A 15499-nucleotide genomic window follows, 5' to 3' on the forward strand; every position below is an offset into this window, starting at 1 on the left:
CTATGTTGAGGAAATGCGTTGGGACGCTTGAGTATTTTCTATTATACTTGATTGGGTTTGGTTGGGGCATTTTTCCAACATCCCTAATCAATTTGTTGTAACCATTTTTGTATTATCCATTGGACACATGGTCTTTTATCACTGGTTAGGGCCTTATTAGGGCTTCCATTGTAGGATCAGAGCTCCAGTCTGGGCCACCCCTTGCGGGTTTTTTTTGGACCCTGTCCTTTGGATATATCAATAGGGTGGACTAGGACAAGTAGGGAGTCACTAGGGTCAGTGTTCTTACTATACCAAGACCCTTCTCTGTCCCTTTATGTTCATTCTTTGCCTAGTCCATCACTAGCACCAACGTTGATATCTCAGCCTCATATGGTGTCGGTCTGATACCAGGCTGAGGGTGTGTATGTTTTACATGTTTGTCTGTCTGTAGGGGCCTTTTTATTCTCCTATATTATTAAAAGTGATGTTTTACTCTAGTTTACTGCCCCCTTACAATTATTTTTTTTGGATCAGTGAGGGATTGGTTTCTGGAGGTGGAATTCAGTTTTTAGTCCTATCCCGATGGGTCCACCCCCATTATCCTGCTTGAGAGCCTGTTTTACTTTAGTACAGGGCATGCAGCCCATATGTTTTAACCTATTGACCAGCGCTGTACATGTACGGGTCGTTGATCTGGCGGGTGCAGGAGCTGCGCCCGCCCAATCCGCGGCAGGGGTCCGGCAGTCACTGATAGCCAGACCCCTGCTGTATGTGCCGGCCCATTAACCCCTGCACGGCCGCGGTCAGTGCTGACCGCGGCAGGAGCGATGTCCGTGCAGGGAGGAAGCAGCCATCGGATCCCTGTGCTGCTGTGACGGGGACCCGATGGCAGGGAAGGCAGCCCGATGCCTTCCGGGAGAGCCTGTGAGATCCATCCCCCTGGATCTCACAGGCGAGCAGGCTGTAAGTGTAAGAATTGCGATGCATTGTAAAGGGGATCATACCCCCAAAAGTTGAAGTCCCAGAGTGAAAAAAAAGTTTAAAAAAGAAAGTTTCAAAAAAATCATTTAAAGTTTCAAGTAAAAAAAAAGCGTCTTTTTCCCAAAATAAAGTAAAAGAAAAATTGTAAAAAATAGGGAAAAAAAAGAAAAGTAGTATATTAGGTATCACCGCGTCCGTACCGACTGGCTCTATAAAAATATCACATGACTTTACCCCTCAGGTGAACACAGTCAAAATGTTTTTATAAAAACTGTGCTAAAAAAAACGATCAAGCGATCAAAAAGGCAAATGCCTCCCAAAATAGTACCAATCTAATCGTCACCTCATCCTGTAAAAAATTAGCCCCTACCTAAGACAATCGACCAAAAAATATAAAAAATAGGGCTCTCTGGAGACACTAAAACATGATTTTTTTGTTTCAAAAATGCTTTTATTGTGTTAAATATAAAAAAAAAGGTATCTCTGCATTCGTAACAACCTGCTATATAAAAATACCACATGACTTAACCCCTCGGGTGAACACAGTAAAAAAATAAAAATAAAAACTGTAAAAAAAGCCATTTTATGTCACCTTACATCACAAAAAGTGTGATAGCAATCGATCAAAAAGTGATATGCACCCTAAAACAGTGCCAATCAAACCGTCATCTCATCCCACAAAAATGATATCCTACCTAGAACAATCGCCCAAAAACTGAAAGAACTATGGCTCTCAGACTATGGATACACTGAAACATATTATTTTTTTTGTTTAAAAAATGATATCATTGTGTAAAACTTACATAAAAAAAAAAAAGGTATACATATTAGATATTGCCACGTCCGTAACGACCTGCTCTATAAAAATATCACATGACCTAACCCCTCAGGTGAACACCGTAAAAAAAATAAAAATAAAACGGTGTCAAAAAAGCCATTTTGTCACCTTACATCACAAAAAGTGTAATAGCAAGCGATCAAAACGTCATATGCACCCCAAAATAGTGCCAATCAAACCATCATCTCATTCCACAAAAATTATACCCTACCTAAGACAATCGCCCAAAAACTGAAAAAACTATGGCTCTCAGACTATGGAGACACTAAAACATGATTTTTTTTGTTTAAAAAATGATATCATTGTGTAAAACTTACATAAATAAAAAAAAGTATACATATTAGATATTTCCACGTCTGTAACGACCTGCTCTATAAAAATATCACATGACCTAACCCCTCAGGTGAACCCTCAGGTGAAAAAAACTGGGTCAAAAAAGCCATTTTTTGTCTTCTTACATCACAAAAAGGGTAATACCAAGCAATCAAAAAAATCATACGCACCCCAAAATAGTACCATTCAAACTGTCATCTCATCCCGCAAAAAATGAGACCCTACCTAAGACAATCGCCCAAAAAATATAAATAAATAGTGCTCTCAGAATATCTAGACACTGAAACATGATTTTTTTAAATAAAAAATGCTGTTATTGTGTAAAACATAAATAAATAAAAAAGTATACATATTAGGTATCGCCGTGTCTGTAACAACCTGCTCTATAAAAATACCACATGATCTTGTACATTGGAAATAACAAAAAATAAAAACGGTGCCATAACAGCTATTTTTTGTTATCTTACCTCACAAAAAGTGTAATATGGCAACCAAAAATCACATGTACCCTAAAATAGTACAAAAAAAAATGCCACCTTATCCCGTAGTTTCCAAAATGGGGTCCCTTTTTTGGGGTTTCTACTCTAGGGGTGCATCAAGGGGTCTTCAAATGTGACATGGCAGCTTAAAATTATCCAAGTGAAATCTGCTTTCCAAAAACCATATGGCGTTCCTTTCCTTTTGCATGATGCAGTGTGCCCGCACAGCAGTTTACGACCACATATGGGGTGTTACTGTAAACTACAGAATTGGGGCAATAAATATTGAGTTTTGTTTGGCTGTTAACCCTTGCTTTGTTATCGGGAAAAAATTTATTAAAATGGAAAATCTGTCAAAAAAGGGAAATTCTGAAATTTCACCTACATTTTCTTTTAATTCTTGTGGAACACCTAAAGGGTTAACAAAGTTTGTAAAATCAGTTTTTAATACATTGAGGGGTGTAGTTTCTAAAATGGGGTCAATTTTGGGTGGTTTCTATTATGTAAGCCTCACAAAGTGACTTCAGACCTGAAAGGGTCCTCAAAAAGTGGGTTTTGGAAATCTTCTGAAAAATTTCAAGATTTGCATCAAAACTTCTAAGCCTTCTAACATCCCCAAAAAATAAAATGACATTCACAAAATGATCCAAACATGAAGTAGACATATGGGGAATGTAAAGTAATAACTATTTTTGGAGTTATTACTATCTATTATAAAAGTAGAGAAATAGATATTTGGAAATTTGCTAATTTCTCAAAATTTTTGGTAAATTTGGTATTATTTTATAAATAAAAATTAAATTTTTTGATTCAATTTTACCACTGTCATGAAGTACAATATGTGACGAGAAAACAATCTCAGAATGGTCAAAGCGTTTTAAAGTTATTACCACATGTCAGATTTGCTTGGTCCTGAAAGGGTTAAGGGAGTCTTATTATGTAATTTTGATATTCATACTCACTTGCATTTTGACACTGTGCTCCTGCAAACCAGCAGTAAAATGCATTGCGAGAACTCCTCTATGATTCCTCTTCACCATGTGCATGAGCATGGGAGTCCTCTCGATGCATTTTACAGCTGGTTTGTGATAGCACAGCGTCAGAGTATGAAGTATGAAGATAAAAATTATAAAATCTGACTCTGTGTCACGTACACAACCATGCACCTTTGTTGCCTAAGGTGAAAAAGGTATAAAATAGTTAATAAGCGTAGTGCAAATCTTGTATGCCACTCTTTTTGTGCCTGAATTCTGGCACATTTTTTATAGTACATCTGCATAGCAACTGTTTCAAATAAAGATAGCAACAAACAGGGAAGAAATCTCTGTTGCTTGTAAAAATTGCAGTTTCCTGTCTTTCATGGTCAGGACCTGTGTTGTCTCCATCCAGTGGATTTTATACATGAGGCCTATTGTTTTTAGTATCAGAAAACATAGTGTCCTCTTCTTCTCACAAATTCACAAAGAATCAATGAGAATTTGACTTCCGATGGACCTTTCAGTTGTATTTTAGAAAAAAGCCTTGTGACCGTTTCCTTAAAAGGGACTGTCCATCCATTACGCACATATAAACAAACTTACAATGCTATATAATAACAAAATAAGAAATACCCAGATTACCAATCCCCTGCTCATGTTTCCTGGGTCCCTTGCAAGTCTCTGTTGACCTGGCTCTATCAATGACATGTTCACATGATATAACTGCTGCATCCAATCACTGGCCACAGTGGTAACCTCTGTGTTGTCATGTCATCTTCTAAATCTAGTGATCGACTGTTTTGGTCATGTGTCAACACATCATTGCTGGAGTGTAGCAAATGGAGACTGTGGAGGACCAGAGAAGAGTCAGTACAGGAGAGTTAGAGGATTGGTAAGATTAGTATTAGTTCTTTTGCTATTTTATAGCATATATATATATATATATATATATATATATATATATGTAAACTGCTTGTAGAACATTGTTTGCGTCTGTATAGCACTGTCTTTTTGGTGTAAAACTGGAGGGTGACTTTGGAAGCCAGATTCCCAGTGTGGGAGTTTATCATGCCATCAGAAGGAAAAAGGCTTTATTAGTGGCATTATCCAATAGCGTCTCTGCTCTCTGCCTTAAAAGCATACATGAGTAAAATTCAACAGAATATAAGAATTAAATTCTAGTTTGTGTTGAAACTGTAGTCTATTTTAATAGTTAAATGATTAACTCAAATGCTGATGAACACAGAGAAGATATCAGACTCATTAACTTGCATGTCTCTGAAAAATGCATAGACTGATAATGTCAAGGAATTAAATATGTTGACATTTTTATGAGCAGAGAATGACTACCACTCAATGAAGATAAGGCAACCTGTAATTTAGTCATTGCTAAAGAAAGACAGGTAGACCGGTTTGTCTTCAGTATATATTCCTTGTTATCTCTCTGTCATACAATACCGCTTTAGTTCTAACATGGATTGTAAACAGGAGGGAGAAAAAAGCTACTTCAATGTTATAATGCACACACTTACTGAGTCCGTGCATATATTATGTATATTAGATTGTGCATACACAAACGCTATATGCCTTCGTCTTGCAGGAACTGCTGACACACTTCAGCCACATGAGGTCTAGCATTGTCTTGCATTAGGAGGAACCCAGGGCCAACCGCACCAGCATATGGTCTCACAAGGGGTCTGAGGATGTCATCTCTGTACCTAATGGCAGTCAGGATACCTCTGGCGAGCACATGGAGGACTGTGCGGCCCTCCAAAGAAATGCCACCCCACAGCATTACTGACCCAATGCCAAACCGGTCATGCTGGAGGATGTTGCAGGCAGCAGAACGTTCTCCACGGCGTCTCCAGACTCTGTCACGTCTGTCACATGTGCTCAGTGTGAACCTGCTTTCATCTGTGAAGAGCACAGGGCGCCAGTGGCGAATTTGCCAATCTTGGTGTTCTCTGGCAAATGCCAAACGTCCTGCACGGTGTTGGGCTGTAAGCACAACCCCCACCTGTGGACGTCGGGCCCTCATATCACCCTCATGGAGTCTTTTTCTGACCGTTTGAGCAGACACATGCACATTTGTGGCCTGCTGGAGTTCATTTTGCAGGGCTCTGGCAGTGCTCCTCCTGTTCCTGCTTGCACAAAGGCGGAGGTAGCGGTCCTGCTGCTGGGTTTTTGCCCTCCCTACGGCCTCCTCCATGTCTCCTGATGTACTGGCCTGTCTCCTGGTAGTGCCTCCAGGCACTGGACACTAAGCTGACAGACACAGCAAACCTTCTTGCCACAGCTCGCATTGATGTGCCATCCTGGATAAGCTGCACTACCTGAGCCACTTGTGTGGGTTGTAGACTCCGTCTCATGCTACCACTAGAGTGAAAGCACCGCCAGCATTCAAAAGTGAGCAAAACATCAGCCAGGAAGCATAGGAACTGAGAAGTGGTCTGTGTTCACCACCTGCAGAACCACTCCTTTATTGGGGGTGTCTTGCTAATTGCCTATAATTTCCACCTGTTGTCTATCCCATTTGCACAACAGCATGTGAAATTGATTGTCACTCAGTGTTGCTTCCTAAGTGGACAGTTTGATTTCACAGAAGTGTGATTGACTTGGAGTTACATTGTGTTGTTTAAGTGTTCCCTTTATTTTTTTGAGCAGTGTATATAGATACTATACTATATATAATACTATAAAATACTTGAGACTAAGATAATGCAAAATTTGGGACTCCATTATTAAGCTTTGCTGATTTTATACTGAAGATAATCAAATGTCTTAAAAAAAATCCAAGAAACCTGCATACTGCAGAATTGCCTGTATGGAATGAACTTGTGACCGGGTCTGTTGGTGGAAGAAATTTTGGAATGCTCCCCATTATATCTTTTTAGATGTAAAAATGTATTTCAATTTTTTATTTTTACTACTAGAGTTGTGGTCATATACCTAATGTTACAGACAGCATGCTAAGTTCCAACATGTTTTTGTATTAGGAAAACTGGTGTACCTGGAAAAAGGCACTGGAAGAACAAATTCTATGCAGATGGTGCCCTGGTCAGAATAGAAGCCAAGACCTCAGCTTGGCATGAGATCTGTTCTAGCCACTGTGCCATTAAAAACAATTTGTAACTCACCACCACTGCCAAGAGAGGTGCCAAGTGGATAGATTCAATTTCTTAACAAAGGACCTTAATGGACAAAGCTGTTAAACACTTTTAGGCCACAAATGCAGCAGAATTGATTTAGGATTGAGATTCAGAATGTATATTAAATCATATACTGAACTTAAAAACATGGAAGTTTTAGAAAAAAAAATCTTTCATTAGCAATTCTACCTAAAATATTTAAAAAACTAGGGTATATCAGTTTGGGCTGCTTGCCTCACATTTGCAGGTTCTTACATTCTTACATTTTAAAGAAAAACTATGAGCAAGCCTCTGATTTTTATTAACTGCAGGCAGCTAGATGTAGTGATTGGGCCATTATACTCTATTTTACTTTCAAATACCACAACATTGTTACAGATAAAACACAATTTTAACAATGGGGTTGGGAATCTGTCCACTAGATGCTCTGTTACTCTGCTTGTGCATAGGGGTAGACCTGTTAGCCAGAGAAGAGCTGCTCAATGCGTCTCCCCAAACCCAGTGTTAAAATGTTGTTTTCTCCAAAACACCTTAGTGCTTAAGAGTAAAACATATCAACAGGATTAGGGAAACTGCCACTAAATGATGCTGCATGATTTTGCTGATAGGATCCCTTTAAATAGGTTTTCCTTGGGTAAAATTTTGAAGACTTATCCTCTAAATAGGTCATCGATCTCTGATCGGTGGGGTCACCGATCAGCTGTTTGAAGAGGCAGCAGCACTTTAGTGAGCGCTGCAGCAATCTTTACAGCTTACCAAGCACATAGTCATTCATTGTATAGCATCTGTGCTTGTTATTGCAGCCCAAGACCTTTTACTTGAATGAGCTGTATCTAAGCCATGCGACTGATGAACGTGACGTCATTGGCCTAGGAAGAGGCTGCAGCACTCAACGGAGAGCCTTTTCAAACAGCTGATTAGCGGTGGTGCTATGAGTTGATCCCCCACTGATCTGATATTGATGACCTATCCTGAGCATAGACCATCGATATTAAACTCCTGGAAAACCCCTTTAACGTAGTACATGCACATATAAATAGTAAAATGTGATGTCATTAAAAGAGTAAGGGTTGCCCACAGCTAATGATTGTAATTGTTAAAAAATTTAAACTGAAATCTGATTTCACATCACCTATAGAAGATCTTATGGCTTTTGAGGTAAAAAAAAAAGTTACAATTGTAGCACATGGATGAGGGTAAACATTTCCCATGGAAATGTTAGAGAATGTTTCATCCTTTTCTTTTTCCATGATCTGATGGCCGGTATACTGTACCTCTCTGGACGTGTGAACCTTAATTAATGTGACACGAATGATCTCATTCTATAGTTGAAGGCATATTTCTAAACTTTTGATGAATACTGTCTATTTGGAAATTCCTTGGTAATGAAAACTAACAGCTTATAATAGAAACAGAAGTGTTCAATCAAATCTGATTAAGCCATAAAATTAGCAAAGGATGAAGGCTTGCAGCTAAGAAGTGGGAATGTTTGTTTAGATCACAGAATAAAATCATTAAAAAAAAGCACATAAGGTTTTTATTATGTTTGTGAATTACAAAAACTTTTGTATCTTTTTGCTCAAAGCTACTGGCTATTTAGGTTTATAGTTTTCTTCAATTCACTTTAGCGCTTTTACCTTCTTTATATTCATTTGTTTGCAATGGCATTTAAAGCTTAGTACCACTAGGGAGCAGCTCAACAACTTCATAACGTAAAAAGCAGCTATCTTCAACAATAGTTTTATTTTTGTTGTTATGAAACAGTTATGACATACAAACAGAACTGAGTGTTAATTACAAATGAAAGTCAGAATGACATGTCAGAAGATCACATCAGTGGTATCCTTGAGCTTGGTCCAGATCTGCTTTCCATAGGCCGATGCACAGACAATAGTCAGGAATGAGTCAAATGTTCCTGATAGTGGTGAGCTCATCCGGTCCAAACTCCATTATTCTCCATACTACCATAAAATGTTTGGGCACTGTGGAGGTCTTTGTGATCTAGCTGCAAGTTTCTGTATCACGAGACTTGCTTTGTCTAATGTCCATGACGTGACACTTCGGTAATGCGCATAAATAACGGTGTCAAAATCCGAAGCTGAACTCGGCTTTGTGCATCATTAAAGAAGTGCATAACCGAAGTGTCACGTCATAGACAGTAGGGCCAACAGAAGCCACAAGTATGCGGGGACAACAGAAGTAGGAAGGAAAATACAAGCCACAAGTAGGCAGGGACAACAGAAGTAGGCAGCAATACTGTAGTGCAGCACAACAAAATACTACACTGCAGCATAAAATACTGCTTTATCACCATACTGAGGACAGTGATACAGTTGAATTCAGGAGGGCATCTGCGGCTGCCGGCCAGGTGCATAAATACCTGACACTCCTAGCATTAATTAATGCTGAGAGCATCAGATGGTTATGTACCTGGACAGCAGGCATGCCCCTTGAGCATTGGCTCACCGAGAAAATGGGGATGAATAATCACTACTATGATTGTTCATGCACTTGCTTGTTTGTGGGAAGCACATCCCTGTTTACCCAGGTTAATGACTATTCACAAAGGATTTTATGTGCAAAAAAGATAAAAGATACTCAGATAATTATTATGTTTACTCATTTGTTGAATGATCAGCAATTTACACAGGGCAATAATTGGGAATGGACTCCCAACCTTGGCCTGTGGAAAAGTACCTTAAAGGGTTGGCCTCTTCTTGGGGCTGCGGGAAAGACAGATCTTTCTTACGGAACCTGCACCACTAATTGAGAAGGTACAACTATGGTGCCGATTCAGAGATGACGTGCTTTTCATCTGGCAGTGCTCATTGGAGGAACTCCATGCCTTTATAGAGGGTCTGAATCATAATGATATGAATATCAAGCTTACCTATAAGGCGGACACATGGAAAATTGAATTTATTGATGTCGAGTTTCAGGTGGCAGATGATGGGACCGTGGTTTCTGATCTTTTTAGAAAGGAAACATCTGTCAATGCGCTTACATGCTAGTTCTTCACATCCAAAATCTCTAATTAAAAGTATCCCTGTTGGACAAATTTTTACCTGCCAGAAGAATCTGCTCTAATTTGGAGCTTTCTGAAAATCAGGCGGTGGATTTACAATGGAGATTTCTGACACGTGGATACAACAAACTAGATATCAGGGCTGGATATACTCGAGCTAAGTATTCCAACAGAGAAACTCTTTTGTTTTCACAGACCAGAAAAACTTCGGAATTGGACATCCCATGTTTCATCTCTACCTATACTTTCCTCTGCATTTTTAAATGAGGAAAGCTTTGAGTAAGTACTGGGACCTAACGGCTCATCCTGTCCTTGCACGGTCTTTACCTGTTACTCCATCAATCACTTTTAGACGATCCCAAAACCTTAAGGACAAACTTGTTAAAAGTCACTATTTGACCTCATCTAGTGTAAGCACCTTTGGTGCTTCTAGATCACCTTGGGGATGTAACCCTTGCAATCGCTGTGTTGCAAGTAAGAATGTTGACAGAGCAACCCACTTTAGGAGTTTGGATGGGTCAAGAGAATTTGCAATCACTCATACGATAAGCTGTTCTACATCTGGAAAAAATGTATTATGCCCATTGTCCCTGTAATCTGATTTATGTGGGACTTACATCACGAGAGTTCAAATGCTGCATCCGTGAACATGTTTTGGGATTAGAGGCAGCGAAGGATACGGTGGACATGTCCACATCGAAACCCACATTGAAACCCAACTTTGCACAATATTCTAATTTATCTCTGTGTATGCTGAGTGTCTGGGTTTGTCCCATCTAGGAGCTATAATTAAAGTGAAACATCATTTATTTGACCTTATGTATTTCACATCCACCATACAGTACCCATAATACAGTACCCATACAGTACCCATTACAGAGGCACATATATCTCCCCTGAAATCCTACGGCAACAGAAAAGGCAGGTCCGCAGTTTGGAACTTTGGCACTATGTGTAGGTACATGTCTCTTAGAATATCATGGCAAAAAGAAAATGGGAATTAATAATGATCTTGAAATTATCATTTCTATAAATCACAAAAAATCTATTTTGAGGGGGATTTTCTTTTCATTCGCTTTTTAAACAATAGCTTACAAGACTGCCTAATACATCACTGGTGTTCTTTCTATAAGAGGTTTGACTACCTAGTAACAACTATTTTATTACCACAATGTAAATGTGGCAAAGAAGTTATACATCTTCCAATACAATAGCATAGTAATAAATACTGCATACTGTCTTTGCTCTTTTTTTCCTTACATATGCCCTTCATAAGCTAACATCTCAATCACACACCTGAGCTCTAATATTTGGTACATGTTGGTCATGCTCATCAAACCACAGCTTTGCTATGATCAGATAGGATATATTTGAGCTGCTTCTAAAATTCTACTGATCTGAGTGACTATTTGATGTCTTCCATGCCAATCAAAAGATAACCAGACGTCCTGTTTCTTAAGGCAGGTGTCTGCTGTCAATATTACAGTCTTCAAACACTAAAACAATGGGATTCAAACCTTTGAATGTTGAAAATTCTGCTTAAAATAATATCCCTTTGACTCAAAAAGACATGTAAAATACCAATGGTAAGTAACTAAAGGTAGAAACACATTGTATGGGATTTTTTATTACAGGGGTTTTCCAGGGCCTATATTTATTAAAAAATAGGGTGGAATGTGTTAAAAATAAATTTAAAAAATCATTAAGCCATTTCTTGTGTCATATCCGGGAGCAGAAAGTAAAGAGCAGCAGGGACTGGTGCAGGTGAGTAATGATTCTTTTTTATTTTTAAACCATTCTGCCCCACTTTAAATAAGCCCTTCAATGTCACCGATTTAGAACTTGCTTGCTTCACATCTACAAATTCTGGTTGTAATTTATCAAGCCAGACACTCCTACATTCTGTGTTAAAAAAAGTGACTTTTTGAGGTCACTTCCTCTCAAAATTATTGCAAATTTTAGAATTTTTACACCACTCCAGTTTTTAAAAGTAAGATGGGCATGGTTAGCCATGTTAATGAGTTTCAATCCCGAATTATGACAGCTACTTTTTTAAAAAGCCCCCAAAAAGCCTCAAAGCCACTCCGATAGGAGACTGATGTAGAAAACGGGGGTAGCATTTCTAGACAAAAGTGTTAGGTTGAAAGATGTGCACATTTTATAAATTGGGCACAAAGTATGGCAACGTAAACTCAAGCAAAACTGAATTCAAACATTCCCTATCATGATAAATTTCCCTTATGTTTTATGTTTAATTAGGAAAATTTCACAATCCACAGTCAATAATTGTAATATATAACCAGAAAATACTTTGACAACATAAATCCCTCTCTAGGTTGCATCTGAACAGAAGATTTGAAATAGAATAATTGCAGTTTTGTAAGATTTTCACACATTGGGCCGTCGATTTAGCTGTTCCCTGTGGGGCAGGTGAATGCAAATGAGACTGCAAGTGCACAATGGGTAGTCCCAATCACGGCAAGTGCTCAGCTCTTGGCCGTAATCCCTGCCCTATGCCTCCCTATCTGTCATGATTGATGGCTCATTTTCCATCTAATGTCAGCAATTCCAGTTAATTTTAATACAGATCAAATTATAATATGCAATGAAAACTTTTAAAAACAACTTTGTTGAATTTACATTGCAAAACAGAAATAGCACATAAACATTTCAGTATTCAGTAATTCAGTGAAATTGGGTACAGGTACTATGTGATATGGAATCCAAATATGCTATTATACATGTGACCTAATATCTTTCCCACTTTGACAGCTCATGGTGGTTTATGCAGTTAACTGCAAATACATGCAAAATATCTCCCTCAAAAATGTATAAAACCTATGACCATCTATAACAGGGTTGCTCAACCTGCAGCCCTCCAGCTATTGCAAAACTACAACTCTTAGTATGCCCTAATAGCTGTTGGCTGTGAAGGCATGCTGGGAATTGTAGTTTTGCAACAGCTGGAGGGCTGCAGGTTGAGCATCCCTGATCTATAAAAATATTTTTCTTGTCCCAAAGAGATTTAAAGAAAAATATATTTTCTGTTTGTTAGAATTAGATATCAGGAATCATCCCTGTTGCAATAAGAAGTGCAATTTGCGCCACTGTGGTGCACAGTTCTGACTGATATTGGCATGCTTTTCACTTCAATGAAATCTAAGTGGTCAAATTTTGTTTCAAAATCCCTCCCTGATTATAATTATGTTCCATGTTTACCATACGTAACATCCAGCCTTAGGAATCCTTTATAGATTGTACTTAATATAAACCCAGGCAGACCCACAATTTTATATTTGAACTGTATATATAGAATTCACAGCATGGAGTGCTTCATTCAGGGCTTGATACACGTATCACTACAGCTTTGAGACTCAGAATGTGCAAATGTTCAATATCAGTGACTGCGGCTCACTTCTCTGTATTTATATAAAGCAGCAAGTAATTTACTAGAATTATTGTACATTTCGGTATGCATGTAAACCAATCCAAGTGACAGAAATTTACTGTAATCTGTGCTTATAGCATTTCTCACAGTAAGTAATAATCATAATGCTTCTATTAAGTAAGATATTGCCAAATAATAGAGTGGCATTAAACTTGCAGAGAATTAAATTGTATCTAATGTCAACTATTTCTCTTCTATTTCAGATACTTTAAACTTTAATTTCCTTTCAAGATGGAGTATCTGAAATACAATGACTCTATAGTGCTCGTCTGTCCATGTTTTATTATATTGCTGGAAGAAACTTAAATGATAGATCCACTTTCTACAGGCTGTATTGATTGTACATGGTTGGGCATTATGATTAAACCTACCTAAAATATACCCTTAGATAATCCAATAATGTCATATTAGCAGAGTATCTGAGTGAATGTTAAATAGCTTCAGCGTAATTTTTTATTTTTTTTTGGGGGGGGGGGGGGGGGGTGTACATTATGGATAAAAATAGATGAAAATAAATGCACAGTCCAGCAAACTGATCTAATTGTTGTCAAAAAATGTGAAATAAAAACACTGATGGACAAAAAAGAAATGTATTTAAACAGATCAGTTTATAGTATTGTTCATTCACATGAATTTACTGGTTAGTAAACAATACCATTTACGTTACCCTAGACTGTAACCAGGTCTGTAGGGCAAAATGTGCAAGTACAGTATATATCTACTTAGGTGCAAGTATAGTATATTGCCAAGTATAGTATGTCATGGCGTACAACCCCGTCAGTATCTCAGAGATAGATGTAATAGACATATGTATGCATGGATACAATAGATATTGTAGTTACCTCTCCGCTCCAGCAGGTGGCTTAAATGGGCTGATCATGGGAGACAGCCAGTACAACTGTATAATTATAAGTTAGAAAGTGGTTTTGCATCATGAAATCTTTCAATATTTCTTGAAGAGGACCTGTGACCTCTCCTGACATGTCTGTTTTAGCAACTACTTGCATCCTACCTTTCCTCATTGTAATGACAGTTCTGGAGCATCTATTCTTATGAGTCTACCATGTGCCATTCTTTAATTATTCCTGCTAGAAGTTATGAATGAATTACTAGCAGTTTGCAATGAAGGTCCATATGGGTGTTATGAGTTGGGGATGTGTCTCTTGTGGGGACTCGCTCTGGTAGTCAGAACAAGCAGATGCAGTATAGAGGCAAAGACCAGTTTATAACTCAAAAACGTCTGTGTTTATTCACACTTGTTGAAAGTACACAGTACGATAGTTCATTTGCACTATTGGTGTTAGTTCACACCCAGATAACTCAAAAACAAAATAGTCACCTTTTGTCCTGGGTGTTAATCCACACCCGACCGGCATAGCTCAGAACAGAGCAGTCCTCCCAGATTCAGGCCTCCAGCCTGGCACAAGGCTCAGATCCCGGTACAGAGATTGCCAGAGCTCCAATGTCGGAGACAGTTAATGCCCCACACCTGACAGTGCTGTCTGTTTTTATAGGCCTGACAAAACCCGGGCTTGAATGTGGAAAGTAGTCACCCACCCAGCACTTTGACTACTCCCAGTAAGAGCCATCCCGGATCAGCTATTTACAGCCATACTAAACAGCAAAGTGTCAAACAGCAACTGCTGCTGACACATGAAAGCTGGCTCTTACTCCACCGAGGCCAGGAACCTCGGTGACACATACCTATCATCCACGATGATTCCTTGTACCTTCTTACATACCTCCCCCCCTTTGTTCAACCCTGAGGGGGTGAACACATGCCATACAGTATACTCGGGACAGGGCATCCGCGTTTCCCTGTAACCGGCCTGCCCCGTGTTTTACAGAGAACTTAAAGTTCTGTAAGGATAGGAACCACCTGGTGACTCAGGCATTTCTCTCTTTGGCCTGGCTCATCCACTTGAGAGGGGAGTGGTCAGTCACCTGGTGGAACTTTCTCCCCAACAAATAGTAGCAGAGAGACTCGAGTGCCCACTTGATAGCCAGGCATTCTCTCTCCACTATACTGTACCTGGTTTCGGCTGGGGTAAGCTAGCGGCTTAGTAAGACAACGGGATGCTCCTCCCCGTTGATTTCCTGAGACAGTACCGCACCGAGGCCTACTTCGGAGGCTTCCGCCTGTACTATGAATTCCCATTTGAAGTCGGGCGTCACCAAAACCGGAGACTTCAAAGCGGAGAACGCCTCTTCCGCCTGATCATCCCAGAGAAACCATCACCGACCTGCGTCCCTTCAAGAACTTTGTGAATGGTGCGGCCACTGTAGC

General features: G+C 39.1%; 1 long non-coding RNA gene across 1 annotated transcript in view; it reads left to right on the forward strand.

Moving 5' to 3' along the window:
• Positions 1 to 13635, forward strand: part of LOC120993458 — a 69767-nt gene extending 56132 nt beyond the window's left edge. Inside the window, exon 3 of the long non-coding RNA XR_005777268.1 lies at positions 13416 to 13635. This is a non-coding gene — a long non-coding RNA (uncharacterized LOC120993458). The remainder of the gene's footprint in view (positions 1 to 13415) is intronic.
• The last annotated feature ends 1864 nt before the right edge of the window (positions 13636 to 15499 follow it).

This window comes from Bufo bufo, chromosome 3 (assembly GCF_905171765.1).
Source record: "Bufo bufo chromosome 3, aBufBuf1.1, whole genome shotgun sequence".
Taxonomy (NCBI): Eukaryota; Metazoa; Chordata; class Amphibia; order Anura; family Bufonidae; genus Bufo; species Bufo bufo.